The following is a 27,841-nucleotide window of genomic DNA, read 5'->3' as shown; positions in this document are numbered from 1 at the left end:
GATCTATCATTGTTCTGGGAAGGAGGGGACGGAGTGTGAGCAGAAGCGCGGGAGTTTGGATAGTCACAGCTGAAGGTCCTGTCCACCGGAATTAGCGGATTTCTGATTTGAAGAAAAAGGAGGTCACATCACAGGCAGTTCACTGGAATGTGGAGTCATCAAACAGAAACAACGGAGACGGAGAAACCTGGAGAATGGAGTCAGCCTCCGTTGATCATGTGTTCAGATACATGTAGAAGTCCCCCCTGAATGATTGAAAGAACCAGATATCTAAATTGAGGCTTTCTGTCTCACATCTGATCTGAAGTGGGATGTGGAAGTAGACCCAGAGGAAGGTCAGCGGGTATACCTGGGCAGTCATTCAAGCAGATATCCAATAACGCTCAGAAATTATTGTTTCTGCTCAAAAACAAGGACTCAATAAGAAAATGTACCACCCATGGTTGCAAGGATACTATGATGAGCATTAGTGTAGGGCCAGATTTAGGATGTTTATTTCTGCGACGATAAGCAGATGCTGGGCATGACTTTCAGCTGTGATTCCTGAATTCCCCCCAGAAACTCCTGCCATTGCTGCTCCATCCTCTTCCATGGTCCTCTCCCCTTCCTGATTCAAGTTCTCTATCTCCAATTACAGAGCACATTCTCTCACATTATGGTCCCTCCCCACTTCATATAAATAAATAAATATATATATATATCTACGCACAAGAGTTTGAGGATGACGCTGAGAACTAAAAGGCAGGCTGTTACTGAATGGAGAGGACACCCACAAAAGGAACAGTACAAATGGATGGGATTGTCTTTGTGTCTGAAACATAACGTCAGCATGCTGATGCAGCAAATAACTAGGTTGGGTTCATTAGGGGGGTTCCTGGAATGAAAGGGTTGAATTATTGAGTACATCTAAAAATGGTGAGGCGTTTATTCATTGTTTTTGAAATGAATGTGGATGATATTACTGAAATGGACATGATGCGGAGGGGGCTTGACATGGTAGATTTCGAGGATGTGAATCCATTCCACGGCAGAGAGTCGAACTCAGGTTTGTAGATACAGAATAAGGGATATCAATTTCAAACTGAGATGCAAAGAAACTGGAGGTGGAGTTGGATGAACTACGGACCATTCGGGAGGCAGAGGTGGTCATAGATCAGAGCTTTAAGGAAGTAGTTACTCCGAAAGTTATAGACAGATGGGTGACAGTGAGGGGGACTGGGAGGAAGCAGCCAGTGCAGGCACCCCCTGCGGTGGTTCCCCTCAATAACAAGTGGGGGGGACGACTTACCAGGGGTAAGCAACGAGGATCAGGCCTCTTTATGGAGCCTGTCCCCGTTGCTCAGAAGGGAAGGGCGGAGAAAGGTAGAGAAATAGTTATTGGGGACTCAATAGTGAGGGGCACAGATAGGCGGTTTTGTGGGAGCGACAGAGACTCACGTTTGGTATGTTGCCTCCCAGGTGCAAGGGTACGTGATGTCTCTGATCGTGTTTTCTGGGTCCTTAAGGGGGAGGGGGAGCAGCCCCAGGTCGTGGTACATGTTGGCAAAAATGACATTGTTAGGAAGCGGAGTGAGGATGTTAGGCAGGCTTTCAGGGAGCTAGGTTGGAAGCTCAGAGCTAGAAGAACCGAGTTGTTTTCTCTGGTTTGTTACCCGTGGCACGTGATAAAGATTCGAAGAATAGGGCGAGAGAACAGTTAAATGCGTGGCTACAGGGATGGTGCAGGAGGGAGGGATTCCGGTTTCTGGACAACTGGGGTTCTTTCTGGGGAAGGTGGGACCTCTATAAACAGGATGGTCTCCACCTGAACCTGAGGGGCACCAGCTTCTTTGGGTCGAGGTTTGCTAGTGCTCTTTGGGAGGGTTTAAACTAACTTGCAGGGGCATGGGAACCTGGACTGTAGCTTTAGGGTACAGGACCTTGAGTTTAGGGAGGTTAGGAACAAGGCATTGATCTCGAAGGAGGGTGCCGGTAAACAGGTTGGTCGCTTGAAATGTGTATACGTCAATGCCAGAAGTATAAGAAATAAGGTAGGTGAACTTGCGGCGTGGGTTGGTACCTGGGACTTCGATGTGGCCATTACAGAGACGTGGGTAGAACAGGGACAGGAATGGCTATTACAGGTTCCAGGGTTTAAATGTTTTAGTAGTGTCAGAGGTGGGGGTAAAAGGGGGGAAGTGTGGCATTGCTTGTCAAGGATAGTATTACAGTGGTGGAAAGGATGATGGAGGAAGACTTGCCATCTGAGGTAGTTTGGGCTGAGGTTAGAAATAGGAAAGATGAGGTCACCCTGTTAGGAGTTTTCTACAGGCCTCCTAATAGTCTGAGAGATGTAGAGGATAGTATTGCAAGGATGATTCAGGAAAAGAGTGAAAGTAGTAGGATGGTTGTTATGGGGGACTGTAACTTCCCAGATATTGACTGGGAAAGCTATAGCTCGAGTTCGTTAGATGGGTCGGTGTTTGTCCAATGTGTGCAGGAGACTATCCTGACACAATATGTAGACAGACCAACAAGAGGTGAGGCCATACTGGATTTGGTTCTAGGTAATGAACCAGGCCAGGTGTTAGACTTTGAGATAGGTGAGCACTTCGGGGACAGTGACCACAACTCGGTGACATTTACTCTAGTGATGGAGAGGGATAAGTGTGCACTGCAGGGCAGGAGTTATAGCTGGGGGCAGGGAAATTATGATGCGGTGAGGCATCACTTAGGATGTGTGGATTGGAAAAATAGGCTTCAAGGGGAGGACACAAATGATATGTGGGGCTTGTTCAAGGAGCAGCTATTGGGTGTCCTTGATAAGTATGTACCAGTCAGGCAGGGAGAAAAGGGTCTTGTGAGGGATCCGTGGTTTAATAAGGAATTGGAATCCCTTGTAAAAGGGAAGAGGGCGGCCTATGTAAAGATGAGGGGTGAAGGTTCAGTTGGGGCGATTGAGAGTTATAAGGTAGCCAGGAAGGATTTAAAGAGAGAGCTAAGAGCAGCGATAAGGGGACATGAAAAGTCCTTGGTTGGTAGGATTAGGGAAAAACCGAAGGCTTTCTATACGTATGTCAGGAATAAAAGGATGACTAGGGTAGGTATCGGTCCAGTCAAGGATAGTAGTGGGAAGTTGTGTGTGGAGGCAGAGGAGATTGGAGAGACGCTAAATCAATACTTTTCGTCAGTATTCACTCAGGAACAGGACAATGTTTCAGATGTGAATACTGAGTCACAAGTGATTAGAATGGATGGCTTTGAGGTATGGAGGGAAGAGGTCCGGGAAATACTGGAAAGGGTGAAAATAGATAAGTCCCCTGGGCCTGATGGCATTTATCCTAGGATCCTCTGGGAATCTAGGGAAGAGATAGCAGAGCCATTGGCCTTGATTTTTATGTCCTCGTTGTCTACAGGAATAGTGCCAGAAGACTGGAGGATAGCGAATGTGGTCCCCTTGTTCAAGAAGGGGAGTAGGGACAACCCTAGTAACTATAGGCCAGTGAGTCTCACTTCTGATGTGGGCAAAGTCTTAGAGAGAATTGTAAGGGATAAGATTTATGAACATCTGGATAGGAATAATGTGATCAAGGATAGTCAGCATGTTTTTGTAAAGGGTAGGTCGTGCCTCACAAACCTTATTTAGTTCTTCACGAAGGTGACCAAGGAAGTGGACAAGGGTAAAGCAGTAGATGTGGTGTATATGGATTTTAGCAAGGCGTTCGATAAGGTACCCCATGGTAGGCTAATGCAGAAATTACAGAGGTATGGCTTTTAGGGTGCATCAGAGGTTTGGATTAGGAATTGGCTGGCTGGAAGGAGACAGAGGGTAGTAGTTGATGGTAAAGATTCATCTTGGAGTGCAGTTACTAACAGTGTTCCACAAGGATCTGTTTTGGGACCATTGCTGTTTGTCATTTTTATAAATGACATGGAGGAGGGGCTTGACGGCTGGCTGAGCAAGTTTGCGGATGATACAAAAGTCGGTGGAGTGGTGGACAGCGAAGAATGATGTGGCAGGTTACAGCGGGATATAGATAAGTTGCAGAGCTGGGCAGAAAGGTGGCAAATGGAGTTCAATGTAGCTAAGTGTGAAGTCATTCACTTTGTTAGGAGTAATAAGAAGATGGTTTACTGGGCTAATGGTAGGCTACTTGGTAGTGTCGATGAGCAGAGGGATCTTGGTGTCCATGTACCTCTGAAAGTTGCCACCCAGGTAAATAGTGCTGTGAAGGAGGCATATGGCGTACTGGGCTTTATTGGGAGAGGAATTGAGTTCCGGAGTCCTGAGGTCATGTTGCAGTTGTATAAGACTCTGGTGCGCCCTTATGTGGAGTATTGTGTACAGTTCTGGTCGCCATACTGTGGGAAGGATGTGGAGGCACTGGAACAGGTGCAGAGAAGGTTTACCAGGATGTTGCCTGGCATGGTAGGAAGATCGTATGACGAAAGGCTGAGGCACTTGGGGCTGTTCTCCTTGGAGAAAAGACGGTTTAGGGCAGATTTGATAGAGGTGTACAAGATGATTAGGGGTTTAGATAGGGTTGACAGTGAGAACCATTTTCCGCGTATGGAGTCAGCTCTTACTCGGGACACAGCTTTAAATTAAGGGGAGGTTAGTATAGGACAGATATTAGGGGTAGATTCTTTAGTCAGCGGGTTGTGAGTTCATGGAATGCCCTGCCAGTATCAGTGGTGGACTCTCCCTCTTTGTGATCATTCAAGCGGGCATTGGATAAGCACATGGAGGTTCTTGGGATAGTGTAGGTTAGGTAGGCTTCAATCGGCGCAACATCGAAGGCCGAAGGGCCTGTACTGCGCTGTATATTTCTATGTACTATGTTCTATGTAAACGTCTTCTTTCAAAAGGTAGTGAATGTCTGGAATTCATTAACACAGAGGTTGTGGAGATTGGGTCACTGAATGCATTTACAGACTTGCTGGATTGGGTTTTGATTGATGAGCGATTTGAGGGATACAAACGGTTAGCAGGAAAGTGGAGTTGAGTCCTGAAGTAGATCATACATGTTCTTATTAAAAGACAGTACAGGTTTGAGGGGCCGAATAGCCAGCTCCTGTTTCTATTTCTTACGCTCTTATGTTATTTTCCTGAAAATTGTGTTGTATAATATTGCATTCAGGGAGAGCAGAGTATTTCTTTGAGCTAACACTGGTAGAGGTGTGTATTCACAGCGAATCTGGGTCTGTAGTATGACCCACATCGGGAGCAGAAGTTACAGAGACGGGAAGCCTGAAAAGAGGGATTGGGGTGAGGGTCAATTCCTGACTCAGCCTGGATTTTCCAATTACATATCCCAAACTACACCTAACCGTCGGGGTGGCCTCGATCTGCCCCTGTGTAGCAGGTCCGAAAGGCTGAATGTAACATCAGAACATAAGGCTGAGGGATACGAGTGGTGCATTCGGCCCTTTGACACTACTCCACCAGTAAATAAGGTCGTGGCTCATCTTATTGTGGTTCCATCTGAACTTTTCTCTCCATACACCATTAACTCTGATTCACCTGTTTATGGAAAATCAGATGAAGCCAGCCTCGATATAATATAAAGCTTCAGCCATCCCATACTTCTGGGAAGGAGAATTCCTACGTGAATAAATTCCCACTTTGTGAATTTCTCCTCACTCCCGTTCTGACTGAGGTTGGAGGGTGTCACTGTTTCCTTTTCTAGTTCCACTCCTTCACTAATCACATCACATCTTAAATGTGACCAGAGTGGTGATATGGCCGCTAATAAAATTCTTAGACTAGGTCTAGTTCAGTGAACAAGTCAAGCAGATTTCTTTAGTCAGGCACAAGTAACTTATATAACTAATGGAGGAGCATGGTGGATCTGTGTTTCACCCTGCAGTATCACATCTCCAAGGAGCTGGGTTCAATTGCAACCTCAGGCATCCTGTATGTGGAGTTTGAACATTCTCCCTGTGTCTGTGTGGGTTTCCTCCCAGTGTTCCAGTTTCCTTCCACAGTCGAAAAATGTGCAGATGGAGTGGATTGGCCATGCTAATTTGTCCGTAGTGCCCAGGATGTGTATGTTAGTGGAGTTAGTCATGCGAAATGCAGGGTTACATGAATAGGATGGGGGGCAGGTCTGGCAGGGATACTGTTCGGTAGGTCAGTGTGGGTTTTATGGGCAGAATGCCCTGCCTCCACACGGTTGAAGTTCTAGAAAAATGGCAATTAGTTTGGACGATACAAATACCTAGTGGTTATCTATCTGATACACTCTGCTGATGATTTTGTATGTTTCATTAAGATCACCTCTCTTTCCATGTGTAAACATAATATTAGGCCTTAATCCCTGGAATACATGAAGAGAAACATCGATGAACTGCTTCCAATGTAATTATATCCAATCTCAGGGAAATAGAGAAAACTTAATCTCACACCCCAGGTGAGGCTTTTTTTTTTGTTTTCTCAGTGGTATGAGTTTTTGTAACTCTCTTCCCCGCAGACCATTGGAGGCAGAGATATTGAATATTTTTGAGGCACAGACAGAAGATTCATAAGTAACAATGTAATCAAGGATTATCAGGGAATGGGCTGGAATGTGCAGCATGGGGAAATGTTGACAGCAGTACAAAATGACACTGCTTCAGAACATCTGGCAAAACGAAATGGTAATCTAGAAAACATGTTAAAATGCTAACAGTGATAGAACAGAATTGCAAAGGACCATAGGACTGCTCTGTCATTAGAGGGAAACCACCTGTGGTCGTTTAAGCTGAGAGTCACCACGCCACGGGTTGAGGGTGAGACAGCGTCCCCATCATAGTAACCTCTGTCAGTGTGGTGAATTGAACCGGCGCTGTTGGCCTCCATCTGCATCGCAAACCAGCCGTCCAGCCAACTGAGTGGGAAACAGTGTAACTGTTACAGACAGAAACAGTTACAGGCAAAGGGCAAGAGAAACTTTCATAACAAGGAAAAAAAGTACAATTCAGATAACGGTCAAAATAACGACTGAGGGTAAAAACGTTCTCTGCTAGAAATTGTATTTTATGATGAGACAAGTATTTCAAAGCCGTCTTTGGCTGAATACGGTAAGGTGAGACATGTGACATTACCAGAATTACGAAGTGTGGTTGGATATCGATAACCATAAAATACGTGTAGATTTTTGATTGTTCTGTGTAAAATGTGCTTTCCATTACATAGACGGAGAAAGCTGATGGAATATATTGTTGGGAGAGTGCGTCCCCATGGGAAATGCCCTCGAGCAGGCGCTTGAAGAAAACCGGGTTAAAAGTGCCTGAGTGTTGTCTGCTCAGTGACAGGAACCCAGGGAGTTGAATGACTGAAAATTCATGTAACATGGAACTGAGAAAAGCATCACATCAGCCACAATCTTCTCAAATGCTATAATGCGTTTGAAGGGCTGAATGGCCTCATGGTGGATTTGAAATGCATGTGATTTGAAAACTGTACAACTTTGTTCCTTCCACTTCTGTGTTACATGCTTGGGCATTGACATTTTCCTGAAAATGGGAGTTATTTGGAACACTAACTTGAACATTCCACAATCAGCATTCTTCAGAATATTCGATCAACACGTGGGAGTATTGAAAATGCGAGAGTGTTTGAGTGTGTGTGTGTCTGTGTGTGTGTGAGAGAGAGAGAGACAAAGAGAGAAGGCTTTGTATGCAATAGTGAGAGTAGTGTACCATGAACTGTGTTCGGTTGTCGGTGCTATAACAGATATACAGTGAGTGTGAGGGTGCAGGGAGAATACAATGACCCCTATCCTGACAGAGTGGGGAAGGTTATTGAAGCTTGCCCTGTATTGCTGAACATTTCTGCAGACCACAGAAACTGCACTGAGCTGGTTGGTGAGCTCAGATCATTCTCGGTGGGTCTGGTGGTGTGGCCCCTCTGGGAAGTGAATGGTCCCCCCCTGTACTAGCCAATCCACCAGGAGCTCCGTGTCCCTGTCGACAAACCGTGGTGTAATTACCCCTTATCTGCCATGGTCGGGGTAAACTGTGCAGGGCAGCTCCAAACTGAGAGAGCTCAATCGTGTGTCCATTAGCTTTATAAGATAGCAACAATGTCGGGGATCACGGAATATCAGGGCATCCAGGCGATCGTGAGTAACTCCAGCCATGATGGGTGGGATCGAACTGGCATTGAATGATAGGTACACCATGGGGTGGCTGGGTAGTTAATGATGTGAGTTCGATATGATAGTACCAGGAAAATAGCTCAGCCTCGTGCAGATAACCCATCTGTCACACACAGTGAAAATCACACAAAGATAAAATATTGTTATACTTAGCACAATGAGTGCTGACTCTGCTCTACCCACTTTCAGTTACAGGGCTGCAGAACAAATGCTCATTCAAAACTATCCATCATCTGAACTCACACCAATATCAGGTTCACCCATCAATACTGGGAATATTGGCTCATGTTGCAGGGTACTGTCGAAATAACTTCATATCAGCATGCTGAAACGTGTGATCTTCAATGAAATATTCTTTCAACCTCTCGCAAAATTCTTTAGTTTGTTGTTATTTAAACTGATTTCCCTACCATCTCTCTCTGGCAATGATTTTCATATCCACAGCACACATTGTCATGGCACAATGGAGATATGGAGCAATAAATGGATGGGAGCTTCACATTCTTTCATTTCCAGCATGGGCTGCAAATTTCCCCACGCTGGGCAGTGGTCTAACAGTGTTACTGAGCAATGTACGGGGGTGGCGTGCACAGCTCTATATGCTGGGACGGTAACTGATCCCGGGTTAGAGACCAATTCACTGCTTGCCACTGTACAGCTACCCATACTGAACACATTCCTGTTTATAAAGCAAGACACTGGTGTGGGCTGCATATCACCCCATGCTGGACAGACCGTTTCATCTGGGTTACTGAATCTATGCACCGGTGTGGTCTGTGCTGGTCCCCATGTTGGACAGATAGCCAGTGACCTGGTGAGACTTACGCAGTATTCCATCCTGGAGAGATTGCTGGGTTGTACTGGGCCTCTTCTGCACAGTGCTCCCTCCTGGAAGATTGCTGGGTTGTCTTGAGCCTGGTCTGCACAGTGCTCCATCATAGACAAATTGCTGAGTTGTCCTGAGCAGGGTCTGTACAATGCTCCATCCTGAACAGATTGCTGGGTTGTTTGGAGCCAGATCTGCACAGTGCTCCGTGCTGAGCAGATATCTCATCTAGGCATATACGTTTCTGGGCTGGATTTTTGAAGTGGATTGTATATCCGGTTGAATTCCTGATCGAGCTATCACTCCTCCAGCTCGGCGCTGTCGGCTGTTAAACCCCGTATTTCTGCAACATGTTGTCCATTAAGTAATTATCCAATTACAACATAAATATCTGTCCGTCTTGCGATGCACATGAGCTGACGTACCTGAAAATATATGATGAAGGTCGTCTCAATCCGAAAGTTTTCTTATTTTAAAGGTAAGTATGAGGTGCACTGTTTCAGGTGCAATTCGCTTGGTCAAAATATTCGACATTCAGCAAAACACAATATATTCAAACACCGTCAATAAAATACAACAAAAACAAGAGCAACTTGGAATATCTTAATTCTATTGGAAAACATAACAGAATAAAAGATTATTTAACTACTATACAGTAACTACTCCAAAATGGCAGCATCCAATAAGCACCCACTTTTCACAAAACAAATTGGAAACAGTTTGTCTCACACACAGTTCTCCAATCCAGGAAGAACGAACATCAAAAGTCAATTCTGAGAGAAATGTCAGAGAGAGAGTGCAGCAGCCGGGAGAGATTTCTTGCCTTCCAACCCTCCTGAGACCCCAGCAATAATTGCAAATTCTAAAACTAAGAATCCTGCTTCTATGAGAGCTTGGCCATCAATCCACAGGACCAGGTTGCATCTTCTACGACCACTAGGGATGGAGTGTATCTATGCCGTCCATGACTCTGCAGGAGCCTCTCAAAAATGCCTAATCCCACCGAAGCCGTTAAAAGTTGGTAAGATAAATGTCAAAGTTAAACATAAATAAATAAAACGAAAGCATGCAGCAGGCCTGGTGATCAGTCATAGACGGTCTCGGGAACTCAAAAATTCCTACCCTGCCAAAACACAGTAGAATCATCGAGCTTGTGAAGAGAAAGTATCATCTCTCTCCGTCACCTCGAAGTTTTCAATTGGAGATGTGCCATTCACCCAGTAGTCAGCGATGTCAATACCCCATCAAGACCAATTATTATTTTGATCTGTACGGGATGCAGTGAAATGGGTTAACTGGAGCTGTTTGTTCAGTGACTATGATTGATATCAGTCTCCATGGACCCTAACTGTGTCACTGAGTGTTTCCCTCTTCCATAATTAAGGGGCTTCTTTGAACCTGTTGTCCCATCGTATCAGGGGCAGCGTGATCCTCAACACGATAGGGATAGCAGCTCCAGAGAGAGGGCGAGGAAGTGAATCAGCACAATAGACTGAAATGTTCCAGCAATGGATCCGAATCTGAGAATATTACATTGGAATGTCACTACAATGAACGGGAGTTTATCTTTGGGTTTTTACTGGCTTTCTTAGGTTTGGCCATCGTTAGAGTTGCGGATCGAAGCTGTACTGAGGATTATTCAAGCTGGTTACTACCCCATCCTCGCTATTATTGGTGTTCCTGGTAAGCCTATCCCTTTCAATTCTATCAACTATGATGAAAATCATTGCTAATTCTGTTATTTATATTTTGCAAAGACGCAGTGTATTTTATTCAATTTCAGTCACAAACTCCACTTCCTTTAAATTAATTTCAGACTCTTCACTCATAAGGTACATGACTGTTCACAACCTCAACCTGACTTTTGCTCTGAACTGTTCTGTCTCGGTACTCCCTCTATCATCGAATCTGCCCACACCCAACTCAATAATATCCCCAGTCTCGACCTCTGCCTCAATGCTGTTGCTGAATTAAACATCATCTAGCCCTTTGTTAACTTCAGAATTTATGGCTCCCGTTGTATTCTGACCTCTCTACCAGTGACCAGTATTTTGACCACAAACTTGTTGCCATCACTGCAGGTAGTTCACAACAGGTACTCTATATGAGATTCATAATGTCACTGCACGTGTAATTCAGAGGTTAAACTGATGACTCTAAAGGCATTGTTTGAAATCCTACCGGAGCCGATAACTGAACTTAAAGTCGAGTGACAAAAATTGGAATAAAATTTCACTGATGGAAAAAATAAACAATCAGTATTTCTTTTAATATTTCACTGATAGCCTTTGGTAAAGAAACTTTACATTATTGCCCGGTCTGGACTAAGGGCGACTTCAGTTCCACAATAAAATAGTTGGATCCGTGATGTCTTGACAAATGGCCTCACAGTCAAGGGTAATTTGAATGGGCAACACATGCTGCCCTTGACAGTGATGCTGACATACCATAAAACGACAACATTAAAGGTGAAATAAACCAAGGAACTGTAGATAATGGAGATTTGAAATAAAATTCTCGAGTGTCCAGAGGGAGAGAGAGAGAAAGAGAGAGAGAAATGAAAAGAAAACAAAGGGATTGCTGATGATGGACTGGAAGGAAAATAGAATGACAAGTTATTCTAACATTCCTGACTTTCCCATATTCCCGAATATCACGTCCATTTAGGTATGTCCTTGATTAAAGTGAATTATGTTCCCTCTATCTCTCTTTTCTGAGTGTGATGGTCTATTCCATTGGCAATACTGGTGCTGCCCTGACTGTTGCTGAGATACAGAAAAAGGAAATGTTACAGTATCAACTGCTTCTTTGGAGAGAGGAACTGTTACTGTAGGGCTTTGCAAAGATGCAACGCCTATCCTAGCCAGGGAGAGAAACTGAGGAGAGGGAGGCATTTTCAACACTGAATGGGTGCAGCATGTGTGTGGGGCATTGGACTTGCTGCTGTCATTAGAAAGTCAGTGGAGTTTCTGTGGATGGTGTTCTCAGGTTTGTTTTGTCAGCTGCTGAGTTCACTCAGGGAGTCCCGAGGGTCTGGTGATCGCACTCTGGACACTGCATTTACAGAGTGTCTGGGTCCATGGTAAACAAATGGAGCGTAGACAACACAGAAGAGAAGCTCTGGAAACAAGGAGGAGCAAAACACTGCACTTTCCTTCTTGGGATTTCCAGGCACATTTGTCTCAGCTGGACCCAGTCAGGTGTAAAGTGTGAAACCAGCATGTTTCAAAAATGAGGCGCTCACTGAGCTGTGTCCCTCCTTCAGTATAACCTGTAGCCTCACACTCGGGACAGGACTGTGCTGACTCTCACCATGAATTTACCTGTTATAATTCTGGAACTTTCCAGGCAGGATTGGGTAATGTACCCACCATCTCTGAAGTGTAGCCCTCTGATGTATAATGAGCTGACAGAAGCCACCTGCCTGCTGAGAGGAATGCATTAGTTCCATCTCCACAGGAGAAGGTACAGAAACTAACTTCCAGATATACTAGAGAGAAGAGGGACTGGTGAAAATGAGGAAATGCAGGAAATTAGAATTAATGCAGTTTATCCTTTTGGAAATTTAATTGAACTGAAGTTTCAAAAGTTGCTGCATCTGATGAGTTACATAAAAGAGTATTGAGGAGATGAAAACAGAGCTAGTGAAAAAATTACTGATTATTCTTCAAAGCTGGTTAGGTTATGGAAAGGATCCTACAAACTGGAAAGCAGCTATTGGAAACATAAATATTTAAAACTGGACGGAGAGGGAAAACATAAATCTAAATAGCTTGATATAGAGGATAAATAGGGTGGTCAGTAGGACTTTAAACTTCTGAGTTGGGGGGAAGGGAAAGTGAAAGCAACAGGGAGTATGGCGTTAAATGGAAAGACAAGCAGCAGGATAGCATGTGTCCAGGCGGATTTAAAATTGAGGCAGACTGGGAATGCAGAAAAAATCAAGGATAGCTTAGGACATCATATGACTTCCAATATCTCTTATGATAAGAAAGTTAGAATTAAAGTGCTTTACCTGAATGCGCGTAGCATTCATAACAAAGCAGATGAACTAATGGCACAGATCATAGTGAATGATTATGATGTGGTAGGCATCACAGAGACTTGGTTACAAGGGAGTCAGGAGTGGCAGTTAAACCTCCAAGGATTTTCAACTTATCGAAAAGACAGGGAGGTCGGCAGAGGGGGTGGGGTGCCTTGTTAGTGAAGAACAATATCAAATGTATGGCACTGAATGACACAGCATCATATGATGTGGAGTTTGTGTGGGTGGAATTGAGGAACCACAAAGGCAAAAAAACCATAATTGGAGTTGTGTACAGACCTCCTAACAGTGGTCAGGAGCAGGCATGCAACATGTACCGGGAAATAGAGAAGGCATGTCAGAAAGGCAAGGTCACTGTGATCATGGGAGACTTCAATATGCAGGTGGACTGGGTAAATAATGTTGCCAGTGGATCCATAGAGAGGGAATTCATGGAATGCTTACAGGATGGCTTTTTGGAAGCTTGTCATGGAGCCCACAAGGGAGCAGGCTATTCTGGTCCTAGTCCTTTGCAATGAACCAGACATTATAAAAGATCTTAAAGTAAGGGAACCCTTAGGAAGCAGCGATCATAATATGGTAGAGTTCAGTCTGCAGTTTGAAAGACAGAAGGCAAAATCGGATGTAATGGTGATACAGTTAAATAAAGGTAATTATGAGGGCATGAGAGCGGAACTGACAAAAATAGACTGGAAGCAGAGGCTTGCGGGGAAGACAGTAGAGCAAAAACGGCAGGTGTTTGTGGGTATAATTAAGGACACTGCACAGAGGTTCATCCCCAAGAAAAGAAAGATTATCCAGGGAGGGATTAGACAGCCATGGCTGACAAAGGAAGTCAGGAAATGTATTAAAGAAAAAGAGAGATCCTATGAAGTGGCCAAGAGCAGTGGGAAATCAGAAGATTAGGAAGGCTACAAAAACAAACAGAGGATAACAAAGAGAGTAATAAGAAAGGAGAGGATCAAATATGAAGGTAGGCTAGCCAGTAATATTAGAAACGATAGTAAAGGTTTCTTTCAATATATAAGAAACAAGCGACAGACAAAAGTAGACATTGGGCCTCTTCAAACTGATGCTGGAAGCCTAGTGATGGGAGGTAAGGAAATAGCAGAACTTAACAAGTACTTTGCGTCAGTTTTCACAGTGGAAGACAGGAGTAATATCCCAACAATTAAAGGGAGTCAGGAGGCTGAGTTGAGTATGGTTGTCATTACAAAAGAGATAGTGCTAGAAAAGCTAAAAAGTCTTAAAATTGATAAATCTGCTGGCCCCGATGGGAAACATCCTAGAGTTCTGAGAGAGGTGGCTGAGGAAATAGCGGAGGCATTGGTTTAGATCTTTCAAGAGTCACTGGAGTCACGGAAAGTCCCTGATGATTGGAAGATCGCGGTTGTAACCCCATTGTTCAAGAAAGGATCAAGACAAAAGATAGAAAATTATAGGCCAATTAGCCTAACCTCGGTTGTTGTTAAAATTCTAGAATCCATCATTAAGTATGAGGTTTCTAAATTCTTAGAAGAGCAGAGTCTGATTAGAACAAGTCAACATGGATTTAGTAATGGGAGATCATGCCTGACAAACCTGTTGGTATTCTTTGAAGAGGTGACAAGTAGATTAGACCAGGGAAACCCAGTGGATGTGGTCTATCTAGTCTTCCAAAAGGCCTTTGATAAGGTGCCACACAGTAGGCTGCAGAGCAAGGTGAGGGCCCATGGTGTTCGAGGTGAGCTACTGGGATGGATTGAGGATTGGCTGTCTGACAGAAGGCAGAGAGTTTGGATAAAAGGTTCTTTTTCAGAATGGCAGCCAGTGACGAGTGGTGTCCGCAGGGTTCAATGTTGGGGCCACAGCTGTTCGCATTATATATTAATGATCTGGATGAAGGGACTGGGGGCATTCTAGCGAAGTTTGCCGATGATACAAAGATAGGTGGACAGGCAGGTAGTACTGAGGAAGTGGGGAGGCTGCAGAAGGATCTAGACAGTTTGGGAGAGTGATCCAGGAAATGGCTGATGGAATTCAACGTGAACAAATGCGAGGTCTTGCACTTTGGCAAAAAGAATAAAAGCACAGACTAATTTCTAAACGGTGAGAAAATTCGTAAAGCCGAAGTACAAAGGGATCTGGGAGTGCTAGTCGAGGATTCTCTCACGGTCAACATGCAGGTTGAGTCTGTGATTAAGAAAGCGAATGCGATGATGTCACTTATTTCAAGAGGGTTGTAATATAAAAACACCATTGTGCTACTGAGTCTTTATAAAGCTCTGGTTAGGCACCATTTGGAGTACTGTGTCCAGTTTTGGTCCCCAGACCGCAGCAAGGACATACTGGCACTGGAACGTGTCCAGCGGAGATTCACATGGATGATCCCTGGAATGGTAGGCCTAACATACGAGGAACGGCTGAGGATCTTGGGATTGTATTCATTGGAGTTTAGAAGATTAAGGGGAGACTTAATAGAGACAAACAAGATAATACCTGGCTTGGAAAGGGTGGATGCTAGGAAATTGTTTCCGTTAGGTGAGGAGACTAGGACCCGTGGACACAGCCTTAGAATTAGAGGGGATAAATTCAGAACAGAAATGCGGAGACATTTCTTCAGCCAGAGAGTGGTGGGCCTGTGGAATTCATTGCCGCAAAGTGCAGTGGAGGCCGGGACACTAAATGTCTTCAAGGCAGAGATTGATAGATTCTTGTTGTCTCGAGGAATTAAGGGCTACGGGAAGAATGCGGGTAAGTGGAGTTGAAGTGCCCAGCAGCCATGATCGAATGGCAGAGTGTATTCGATGGGCCGAATGGCCTTACTTCCACTCCTATGTCTTATGTTCTTATGTCTTATGGTTAGCTGTGAGAAAAAAAAATCATCGGAACTTTTTATAAGGAACATGACAACTAGCCACTTGGAAAATAATGATATGATTTGTTAGAATCGGCCTAGATTCAGGAAAGGGAAATGATCGTCGATAAACCTTTTTGTCGAGATCGTGCATTGTGCCATCGACAATTGAAAACCAATGGGAGTGGAGTATTTTAGTTTTTAGAAGACGCTTGACCTGATTGAATACAGGTGAGTGGGGAATGTGAGAGTCCATGGGTATGTCGGGGAGAAATATATACCATGGATTAAAAATTGGTAATTGAGATACGAGAAGAATACTGTTTTTCTCTGAACTGAAGGCTTGATGGGTGGCAGCAGAATCAGTGTTTGGGAAATAGCTGTTCACAAGGTATAAAAATAATTCAGATGTGAACAACAAATATCATCATGTACACTTATATTTATTAAATGGTGAGAGATTGGGAAGAGCTATTGTTGAAAAGGACCTGGATGTCCTTGGTCATAATTCGCAAACAGAATTCTTATGGGGCAGGTAGTAAGTGATATGTGGCTCTTCATGCAAAATGATTGAAGCACCAGAGTTAGAACATCTTTCCCATTTGTCGTGTTTTGTTGAGAGAGTATTTGTTTGGTCTGCTTTATAGATAATGATCTCTTTGTCACCGAGACAGCACAAAGGAGTTTTACCAGATTAAACCCTGGCATGATGGTACCCCGCGGAGTGAGTGCAGTGACGATGTGTTAATGTGTAGGTCTCTGAGAAAATACGAAGCTGAAACTTGATGATTATGGACGGACATTCATTATGTCCCAACAGAGGAATAGTATGAAAATTCCATACTTTTTCATTGGATGATTGATTCCCGAAAGTTTACACGCATCTGCAGAGCCCCATGTCGATTGACAGAGAGCAACAGGCTCTGAATGAACTCGAGACTCTTGAATGCACAGTTAGTGTTTGACACTGCATTGAATGTCACTTTGTGCACAATCCTGTCAGCCGCTACGATAACTTCATTTTGAAAGAGTTAGTCATTCCCCACCAGCTTCTGACCTCCATGGAGACCATGGGTCTGCCTACTTGGAGATTGAAAAGAATTATTTGGAAAATACTTTAAAAATGTTGGCTTCATTTCGAATGTCAGAAAACCATGTTGAAGTAATACTTATGTACTATGAGTAATTAAGTCACGTGGATAAATTTGGAGCAGTCTATCTGTGCAGCCCCTGCTCCTTTTGTTTGCAGCGTTAAAACATCTCTGACCCATTCCTGTTTCTATGCTGGTGGCTTGAGAAGCTGAATGATCTCTTTCTGCTCCTTTTTAATGACACCAAGAGTTAAATGGTCTCTTTCTGATCCTTTGAAAGTGTGTGTGGGAGTGAGCAGATTACTTCTCTTCCTGTTTTATAGGCAGGAGGGACTGAATGGGCAATCCCTCTTTTTGCTCAGTAGTTTTGATGGGCTGAATGGCTTCCTCATATTCTTTTGAAACCAGATTGAAGTGCTCAATGTGCTCCTCGTTTTACTGTGGAAATGTACAGTACTGTAACATGACTGTTACCCAGATTTTAACAGCACAATCTTGAATGTTGTCCAGGTCTAATTGCACATGGACACAGACTGCTTCAAGAGCTGAAGAGGGATAACATGTTCTAAGCATTATGTGAACTTCACTGAATATCCCCACTTCTGCTAAGTTTTGACTCAATGGGCTGAAAGGCCTCTTTCCAAACTGCAGGATTCCCCGCTGACAAACAGAAGATGCCTGGGCTGATGGAGCTACCTTGTGGATCTCCTGCAGAGATGCCCCATGGCCGAGATGATTGATGCCGACCAATGGTAATCATCTTCCCTTGTGCCGTGAATGGCTCGAAACAGTGGCGAGGTCACAATCGATTCTCGTTAAATGTGAGTTTCCTCAGGCTCCTTGATCTCATCCTCAGTCAAATGCTGCCTCGAGTTCAGGGCCAGTCTCTCTTACCTGAGCCCCTGTGTTCCCTCTTTTGCTAATATCAATAGGTCATGATGTAGAAGCAGAGAATGTTTTCATCAAACAGAGGGTAGTGAATGTCAGGAATTCTCTTACACAGAGTTTGGGGAGCTAGATCACTGAAAGTGACCAGTGATGATCTGCAGGGAGCGGCTCTCTGACCCCTACTCTTTGTTATTTCTATACATGACTTGGATGGGAGTGTGGAATAGTGGGTTGGCAAGTTTGTCAATGACACAAAGGTTATTGGAGTGGTACAGAATTTGGAGCGCTTTTGTAAGTTGCAACGGGATATTGACAGGATGCAGAGCTGGGCTGAGAAGTGGCAGATGGAGGTCAAACTGGAAAAGTGTGAAGTGAATCCCTTTGCAAGTTCGAAAGTGAATGCAGAATGCATGGTTAAAGACAAGATTCTTGGCAGTGTTGAGGAACAGAGCGACCTTGAGATCCGTGTCCTCAGATCCCTCAAATATGCTCCCCAAGTTGATGGTGTGGTTAAGAAGGCATATGGTGTGTTGGCTTTCATTAGCAGGGGGATTGAGATTAAGAGCCGTGAGGTTATGCTGAAGCTCTATAGAGCCCTGGATAAACCACACTTGGAATATTGTGTTCAGTTCTGACCACGCCATTCTAGGAAGGATGTGGAAGCTTTAGACCGGAAATTTACCAAGATGCTGCCTGGACTGGAGGGCAAGTTTTATGAAGAAAGCTTGAGGGAGCAAGGGCTTTTCTCATTGGAGGAAAGAAAGATGACAGGTGACTTGATAGAGGTGTTCAAGATGATGAGAGGCATAGACAGAGTGAATAGCTAGCGACTGTTTCCTGGGGGAGAAATATCTATCACAAGAGGTCATAATTTTAAGGTAATTGGAGGAAGGTTTAGGGGAGATATCTGAGGTAGGTTCTTTAGACAGAGAGTGGTGTGCGTGTGTAATGCACTGCCAACAATGGAAGTAGAGTCAATTACGTGAGGGAAACTTAAGAGAATCTTGGATAGGCATATGGAAGAACGTGAACGGAAGCATGTAGGATAGTCTGATCATAGAGTAGGATAAACGGGTTGTACAACATCGAGTGTCGAATGTTTTGTACTGTGCTCTACTGTTCTTTGTTCTGTGTTCTATGGAAGTGCTCATAGAGGTTGGAGACGGATTTTGATGTATCAGGGAGGTGAGGGCTATGAAGCCATGATCTTAGTGAAAGGCAAGGCAGGCTTGGGAGGTGAACGACCTGCCTTTATTTCTGACATTCTCACATTCTGTTATTGGAAAACGTGATTAGATTAGATTAGATTAGATTAGATTACTAACAGGAAGGTGCCTGGAAGGTCTGCTATGGAAGGTTTCAGTCAGGGAGCCCAGAGGACTTTGTGAGCCATCTCTGGGTGAAGTATGGGGGCTGTATTCACAGCAAATCTGGATCGACCAACAAAGGCAGCACAAGTTCCAGAGAGGGGAAGCTCTGTCAAGAGAAATGACGGACCGCTTTCACATTGAGCCTGGGTTTTCCAATTACATTTTCCAAATCTCCCAAACCGTGTGTGACAGTCATGAGGGAGTGAATGTTCTCCTCTGTTTCTGTGCACCAGGTGATAGCAGTAAGTGGCCTCCAACTGCTCAGATCCAGCAGGTTTGAGCGTCTGAATGGAACACAGAAACAGGGGACTGACGAGTAGGAGTGTGTCCTGAGATACTTTGAGCCTTCTCCACCAGGCACTAAAATTGTGGCTCACCAGGTTTGGTTTCAGCCCCACTTTTTGACTGTATCCGATTAGCCATGACGCAGTCTCTGTGAAATGTTTAACTAACTCAGCTGTGAATACTTGCAATCAGAGAGGCACCACAAACTTCTGGGGAAAAGGATTCCCATTCAAAAGCCCTTTTAGCATTTTTCCTCATCCCTGTGATAGAATAGGAGAGTCATACAGCATGGAAACACATCATTTTGTCCAAATTGTCCATGCCGATCAGGCATTCTAACCTGACCTAGTCCCAATGCCAGCATTTGGTCCGTATCCCTCTGAACCATTTCTATTTATGTATCTATCCAGATTTATTTTAACCATGTAATTGTACCCGCTTTCACCACAGCAATTTCCGTGCACCCACCAGTCTCTGCATGAAAAAGTTTCCCCTCAGGTTCCGTCTAAATCTTTCCCCTGTCATCTTCAACATGTGCCGTCTAGTTCTGGAATTCCCTACACTGGGAAAAAAAAGATGTTGGCCTTTGAGACTATAAATGGCCCTCAGGATTTTATGAGCCTCTGTCAGGTCACTATTCATACTCCAACAGTCCAGGGGGAAAAGCCTCAACCTGTTCATCCTCACCTGCAGCTCAATTCCTCAGGTTCCTGAAAATCCTTGAAATTTTTTTCTGCACCCTCTCAAGCTTAGCAACATCCATCCTTTAGCAGTGCCAACTGCATTGTACGCAGTATTCTTAATATGGCCTCACCAACGTCCTGTTGAAGCGTAATATGCTACCCCATCTCCTATATTCAATATTCTGACTGAACATTAATACTTTGTCTACCTGCTACTCCACTTTCAAGTAACTATGAACCTGCATCCGTCAGTCTCTTTTTTCAGCAACATTCCCCAGGGTACTACCCTGCTTTAACTTACCAAAATACAAAACCTCACAAATGTCTGCATTAAATTCTATCTACCGGTCCTTGGCCCTTTGTTTGTCAAGGGTGCCGTTGTACTCTGACATAATCATCACTGTCCACTGCCCCACTTTTTTTAATGTTACCTGTAACCCTACTAACCATGCCTCCGATAATTACATACAAGTTGTTTATATACATGATAAAAAGCACTGAGCTCAGCACTGATTCTTTCAGCACACCCCGGCCCACAGGCCTACAGTCTGGAAAACAACGCATTACCTTCAATCCAATTTTGTATACAATTGGTTAGCCTTTCCTGAATTCCATATGACCTGTCCTTAGAATTTTGTCAACGATGAGGAACCTTATTAAATGCATTCCTGAAGTCTGTGTGAACACACAGTGCCTTCCTCAATCTTCTTCGTCACTTTTTCAAAATACCAATCACATTAACGAGACATGCTTTCCATCGTACAAAGCCATGTTGACTATTCCTAATAAGTCCTCGTCTTTCTAAATGCATGTAAATCATATCCCTCAGAATCCCCTCCAACAATCTCCTCTACACTGGCATTAGGCTGACTGAGTCGATAATTTCCTGTGTTTTTGGATCGCTGTTCCCTTTTCTAGTCCCACTCGTCCACTAGCCACAAAAAAATTAATTATAGCTAGATTGGTGATATGGCCAATGATATAGTTCTCAGAGTGTCTCAGGTTCAGTGTTAGGAACAAGTCAGACAGATTTCTTTAATCTGTTAAAACAACATGTATATGACCAAAGCAAATTTGCTCAAACTATGATGGAAAGAAGAATGGCGAATGGATATTGCAAATATGTACATTGATATTTCCCTTCGAAAAATACTGCAGAACACACAAACACACACACACACACACACACACATCTGTTTGATATCAAACTGAAAAGGAAAATCTCAGCAAAGTTATATTGAAAGAATGTTGTCCAAGTATTATTCGAACTCATGACCAAAGGAAGAATGAGAGTTTGACCCAAATGCTATTCAACTTATGGAGTCATCAAGTCCTACAGCATGGAGAGAGGCCCTTTGTCCCAAACTGGTCCATGCTGACACAAATATCCATCCACATTAACCTCTTTTCCCAGTACATGTCACTTGTCGTCCTTTCCTGAACATGTAATTGTCCAAATGCCTTTTAAATAATGTTAATATAAATGCTTCAACCACTTCAGCTGGCAGCTCATTCCCTTTGTGTACCACTCTCTGTGTAAAACAGTTTCCATCAGTTTCCCTTTTATTCTTTCCCATTTCCCACCTTAAATTGATACTCTCTAGTCCTCAATTCCCCAACTCTGGGAAAAAAGGTTCAGTCCATTCACCCTATCCATGCCTCTCATAATCTTGTACACTTCTATAAGATCCCCCTGAGTCTCATACGCTCTAAAGAAAAAAGTTCTCGCTATTCCAAACTTTTCCTATAATTCATACTATTGAGTCCTGGCAACATCTTTGTAAATTCCGTCTGCACAAATTTCAATTTAAAAACATCCTTCTGATCGCAACGTGACCAAAATTGAACACAACACGACAAGTGCAGTCTCACCGACGTCCTGTATAACTGAAACATAACTTACCAACTTCTTTCCTCCATGTCCTAACCGTTGACTGCCAGTGAGCCAAAAGCCTTCTTCACTGCCCATGTCTACCTGTGACTCCACTTTCAGAGAACGCTGGACCTGAACTTCATGGTCCTCTGCTCAAGGACACGCTTAAGGCCTTACCAGTCACCATGAAACTCTTACATTGATCTAAGTTTGCAAAAAATATTCCTCAGCCCACTTCTCCAGTTGATCAAGATCTTGCTGCAATTTCTGATAACCTTCCTCACTGTCCACAATACCACCAATTTTAGTGTCAACTTCAAATTTACTAATCATGCCTTGTACATTCTGAAGAATATCTTTGAAATAGATAATAAACAACAATGGGCCTAGCACTAACCCCTGAGGCATTTCATGTGTCACAGGCCTCCAGTCAGAGAGCATCGTTCCACTATAACCCTCTGCTGACTGCCATCAAGCCAATTGTGTATCCAATTTGTCAGCTTCCTCTGGATTCCATGCGATTCTAACCTTCCAGACCAGCCTATCAAGAGTAATCTTGTCAAACGCCTTACTGAAAACCATACTATGTCTCCTGCGCAGCCCTCATCAGCATTCCTGGTCACTTCATCAAAGAACTCAAGCAAATTTGTGAGGCATGATCTCCCACTCACGAAGTCATGCAATCGTTCCAGTCTAAAAACAACTATTGATAATGATTATTAAAATAAATAACAACAAACAATAATAAATAATAGTAAGATGACATTTTCAGTGCACAATAAATTATCCATGGTTTGGGGCATTGGAACGTGCATCATTGGTGAAAGACAGAATAGATTTTGTGGAGAAAGTGAGGACTGCAGATGCTGGAGATCAGAGCTGAAAACTTAATGCTGGAAAAGCGCAGCAGGTCAGGCATCATCCAAGGAGCAGGAGAATCGACGTTTTGGGCATGAGGGAGGGCTTCAGGATGATTCCTGAAGAAGGGCTCATGCCCGAAAAGTTGATTCTCCTGCTCCTTGGATGCTGCCTGACCTGCTGCGCGTTTCCAGCAACACAGAATAGATTTTGTACCTGTGTCATTGAACTGCGTTGAAAAAAAGCAAGGATGGCATGGTGACTCAGTGGTCAGCACCGCTGCCTCATAGTGCCACGGATCCGCGTTTGATTTCAGCCTCGGGTGACTCTCTTGTGGAGTTTGCAAATTCCCCCTGTGTTTACGTGGCTTTCCTCTGGTAACTTCATTTTCCTAACATAATCCAAAGATGTACAGGTCAGGTGAATTGCCAACAGCCTTATGTGCATTAGTTAGGGGTAAATATATATTAGGGGCATGGGACTAGGTGGGTTGCTATTCCGAGGGTCGTTGTGGCCTTGTTGGGACAAATGGCCTGTTTCTACACTGTAGGAAATTGAAAAGAATAAACTATTTCTAATCAAACCCTGTCTTTCCAAACGTGTGCATCTCTTATCCCTCAGAATGTTCTCAAGTAACCTACCTACTTCAGATGTTAGGCTTCCCGGTCTATAGTTCCCAGATTTTTTTTTTGCTTCTCTTCTTGAAAAATTGCACAACGTTTGCTACACTTCAATATTCTTTAACCTAACCTGCGGCTAACGATGATGCAAAAATATCACGCAGGTCCCCGTAGTTTCTTCTGTAGCCTCTTGCAGCATTCTTGAATGCATCTGTTTAGGACCAGGAGATTTATCCACCTTCATACATTGTAATGCATCCAACACGTCCTCTCCTGTGATATTGACTAACCCCAAGATATCACCACGACCTTTGTTAACCTCCCAAGTCTTCTTGTATTTCTCCACAGTAACGACAGATGAGAAATATTCATTGAGAATCTCACACATCTCCTATAGTTCTAGACATGCATGTCCACTTTGGACTTTGAGGAGTCATATTCTCATGTAGTTATTCATTTAATTTTAATATACTTAAATAACCTCTTTGGATTCACCCAAATCTTCTCAGATAATGCTATCCTGTGCGCCCTTTTCGGCCTTCAGATTTCCTTCTTCGGTAAACTCCTGCATTCCCTGTACACCACCAGGATTTCCCTTGATCCCAGCTGCATGGACCTCAGCTACACCTCATTTTTTGCCTGTAAAAGCCTCAATATCTCCTGACATCCAGGATTTCCTCTGCCTGCCAACCTTGCCTTTTACGCTCACTGTAACATATAGACCTTGAACTGTAGACATTTCACTTTTAAAGTCCCCCCCCCCCACTTGCAGGAGATACCTTCGCCTGCAAACAAACTCCTCCAACCAACCCCTACAAGCTCCTGTCTAATTCCATCAAAATTCGCCTTGCCCCAAGTTTGAACTTGAACATGTGGGGCAGTTTTGTCCTTCTTCATAAGTATTTTAAATCTATGGTCACTGGTCGCAGAGTGCTCCCCCACTGTCACCTCAGTCACCTGTCCTGCCATATTTCTTGACCCCTTTCTTCGGGAAGGGGTCAAGTTTTACCCCTTCCCGAATTGCTCCCTCTACATACTGTTGAAGGAAACGTTTCTGTACACATTTACTAAATACACCTCATCTCAGTCCTTAATTCTATGTAATTCTCAGTCAATGTTAGGAAAATTAAAATCTCCGACTATGGCAATTCTATTGGCCCTGCAAGTCTCCCCAATCTCTATACATATTTTAATTATTCTACGTCACGTTTACTATTTGGGGGCCTATAGTACAACCCAAATAATATCATAATTCCCTTTTTGTTTCTTAGCTTCCCCCACAAATCCTCTCTGGATGATCCATTAGTTATTTTTTTCTCTGATTACTGCTGTGGTACTCGCCTTAATCAAAAATGAAATCCCCCACACCTCCTTCCACCAACTCTGTCTTGCATAAAGCACCTGAACCTTTGTACATTACGCTGTCAGTCCTGTCCCTCCCTTAGCCAATTTTCTGTAATGGCTATAATATCCCAGTCCCACGTACCTCTCCACGCACTGCGTTCATTGTCCTTACCTGTCAGCCATCTTACATTGAGATAGATGCAATTTAATCCAACAGGCATTCCTTGCTCCCTGTTGTGTTCCTGCCGAACCTATCTCTGCACTTTACTGTTTCTGATTACGGTATCTCCTTCCAGCCTCGCACTTGCAACGCTGCTGTTGAGGATCCCACGCCGTCCCCCACGCCAGCCAATGTAGTTGAAACCCTCCCTTGTAGCACGAGCAAACCTGCCAGCCAGGATATTAGTCCCCTTCCAATTCAGGTACAACCTGAACACGTCACCTCTGCCCCACAAAAGGTCCGAGTGATCTAAAATTCTGAATCCGTACTTCCTGTACAAATTATTTAGCCACGCATTCCTCTGCCATGTCCACCTGTTCTTACCCTCACTAGCACGGAACACTGGAAGTAAACTAGATATTACCACTGTCGTGGTTCTGTCTTTTACCCTTTCTCCTCGCTCTCAATAATCACTTTGCATGACCTCGTCACTACTTCTACCTGTGTTATTTGTACCAATGTGCACAATAACTTCTGGCTGCTCCCCCACCCCGGTGAGAACGTTCTGCAGCCGCTCTGAGACATCCTCTACCCTGGCACGTAGGAGGCTAGACATCATCTTGGATTCCCATTTGCAGCGATAGAATCTCTTGTCTGATCCCCTCACATATCGAGTGTGAATATTACTTCTGAATTTATTCATCTCGTATAACCTTTTGACAATGGGATTTCTTCCTGAAACAGTTGGATTTGGCTGAATTGCTTTGCTTCAGGCAGTAGGGAGATTCCAATGAATCATCATCAGGAATCATCCATGAATGGAAAAGACGACTAGGCTTCTTTTCATTCCCACACAGTGCTGTGTTGAGCGGTAGGGAAACAGAAAAGGAGCAATAGGCTGTTCTTTCACAGCTTGGCTACATTTTTCTATCTGTAAGTTTAATCAAACGGGACCATGTGAGCTCTCCTTGAATATTGTCTGAACTATATGACTCCATCACATTCTCGACTTTAGGTCAGTGCATTATTGCTGTTGTCATACATCGAATCAATTAATTAACAATAAATGGCCCTACTTGTTTTGAAGATGTATTAATATGTGCCTGCATAATGTAAACATAAGCGTTTGATTATTTCACAATATCAGTGTTAAGATGAATATGTTTTATTCTTAAACAAATACAGAAATTGCTGGAAAAGCTCAGACTCTCTGGCATCAGATATGAAGAGAAATCAGAGTTCAAATTTTCGGTCCAATTACTTTTCCTTTGAACCTGAATTATTCTTAAATTATTTCCCCAATTTTATTCGCCCACATAAGAAGAAATATCCATCCAGTATTCACCAACTACACTCTTCTCAAGATGTTATAAGGTCAATAAAACATCTCTCATTCTCAGGTCGAACTGTTCCTTCTTCGTAACGTAATGCCTTCATCACAAGAATGAGTCAAGATAAAAATCTTTGAAACGTTTCGAAAGCAATTTTGTTTTTAGCAGTTAAGGCAATTATAACGACACATAATACATCAGATGTGATCTCAGCAATGCCCTATACTGATGCAAAAAATCATCGCTAAGATCAAACACAACACCTCTTACACGAAAGAGAGTAATTCCATTTACTTCCAAATCACCAGCGGCATCTTCAGAGTACTTTATTGTGATTCATGTACTAAGACACACAGATCCCTCTGTACCACTCAGCTCTGCATTCTCCTTGAATTTAAATAAGTTTCTGCTGTTTTGTCTTTTCCCCAAAACAGAAAATTTCCATCACAGAAATTTTGTACTTATTTTCTGCTGAAGGTTTGATCAAAATTGTCCCCTGCCTGTATGCCATTGCTTGATGCTCTGCCCCTTCCCCGTCTGTATCCCATTGCAGACGCTCTTCCCTTCCCTGTCTGTATCCCATTGCAGACGCTCTGCTCTCTCCTGTCTATGTACCAGTGCAGACGCTTTGCCCTCCCGCTATCTCTATCCCATTACAGACGCTATGTCCTACCCCTGTCTGTATCCCACTGCAGACACTCTGCCCTTCCCCATCTGTATCGCATTACAGACGCTCTGCCCTTCCCCATCTGTATCCCACTGCAGACGCTCTGCCCTTCCCCATCTGTATCACATTGCAGACGTGCTGCCCTCCCCCTGTCTCTATCCTATTGCAGAAGCTCTGCCCTTCCCCAGTCTGTATCCCATTGCAGACGCTCTTCCCTCCTTCTGTCTGTATCTCATTGGAGACGCTCTGTCTCCATTTGACATCTTATTGTATGACTATCCTGATGGATGAACAAACTGAGCTCCATTCCCTTCATACAATTCATTGGTATGGATTGTAATTTGTTAATGACCTCACACAGATCCCTGAAGAATTCCACTAGTTACAGCTTGCCAACAACAAAATGAGTAATGATCTCTTGTCTGTATTTCCTGAGGCTGCCCAAGGCGCCCCTGCTCCTGCGTAACAGCCTGGGATGGTTATATGGCGTCCTCCTGTGCTGTGCAATTTACTGAAATGATTTGAATACTTCATGCTATTTCTGTCTAACTCCATGGAGGTGCGCTATGGCCTCCCCCTGCTGTATTGTCACGATGCTGACTTGCTGAATGGGATCTTCCTCTCCCTCTGTAAAAGCCTCTGGAGTGAATTGACAGAACAACGAGTGAGGTAGGAGCAGCAGTTGGCCATTCGTCCCCTCCAACTTGCTGCTCAGTTTAGAAACATCATGGCTGGTCTGATTGTAGCTGAATACCCCTTTCCTGTCTGTTCCCAATGAACATTGACTCCCCTGTCCATCAAAGGTCAGTCAAGGTCAGCCTTGAATATCTTCAATGACCCAGTC

The sequence above is a fragment of the Chiloscyllium punctatum genome, chromosome 38, assembly GCF_047496795.1.
Source record: "Chiloscyllium punctatum isolate Juve2018m chromosome 38, sChiPun1.3, whole genome shotgun sequence".
NCBI classification, from domain to species: domain Eukaryota; kingdom Metazoa; phylum Chordata; class Chondrichthyes; order Orectolobiformes; family Hemiscylliidae; genus Chiloscyllium; species Chiloscyllium punctatum.
This window is presented reverse-complemented; position numbering follows the sequence as displayed.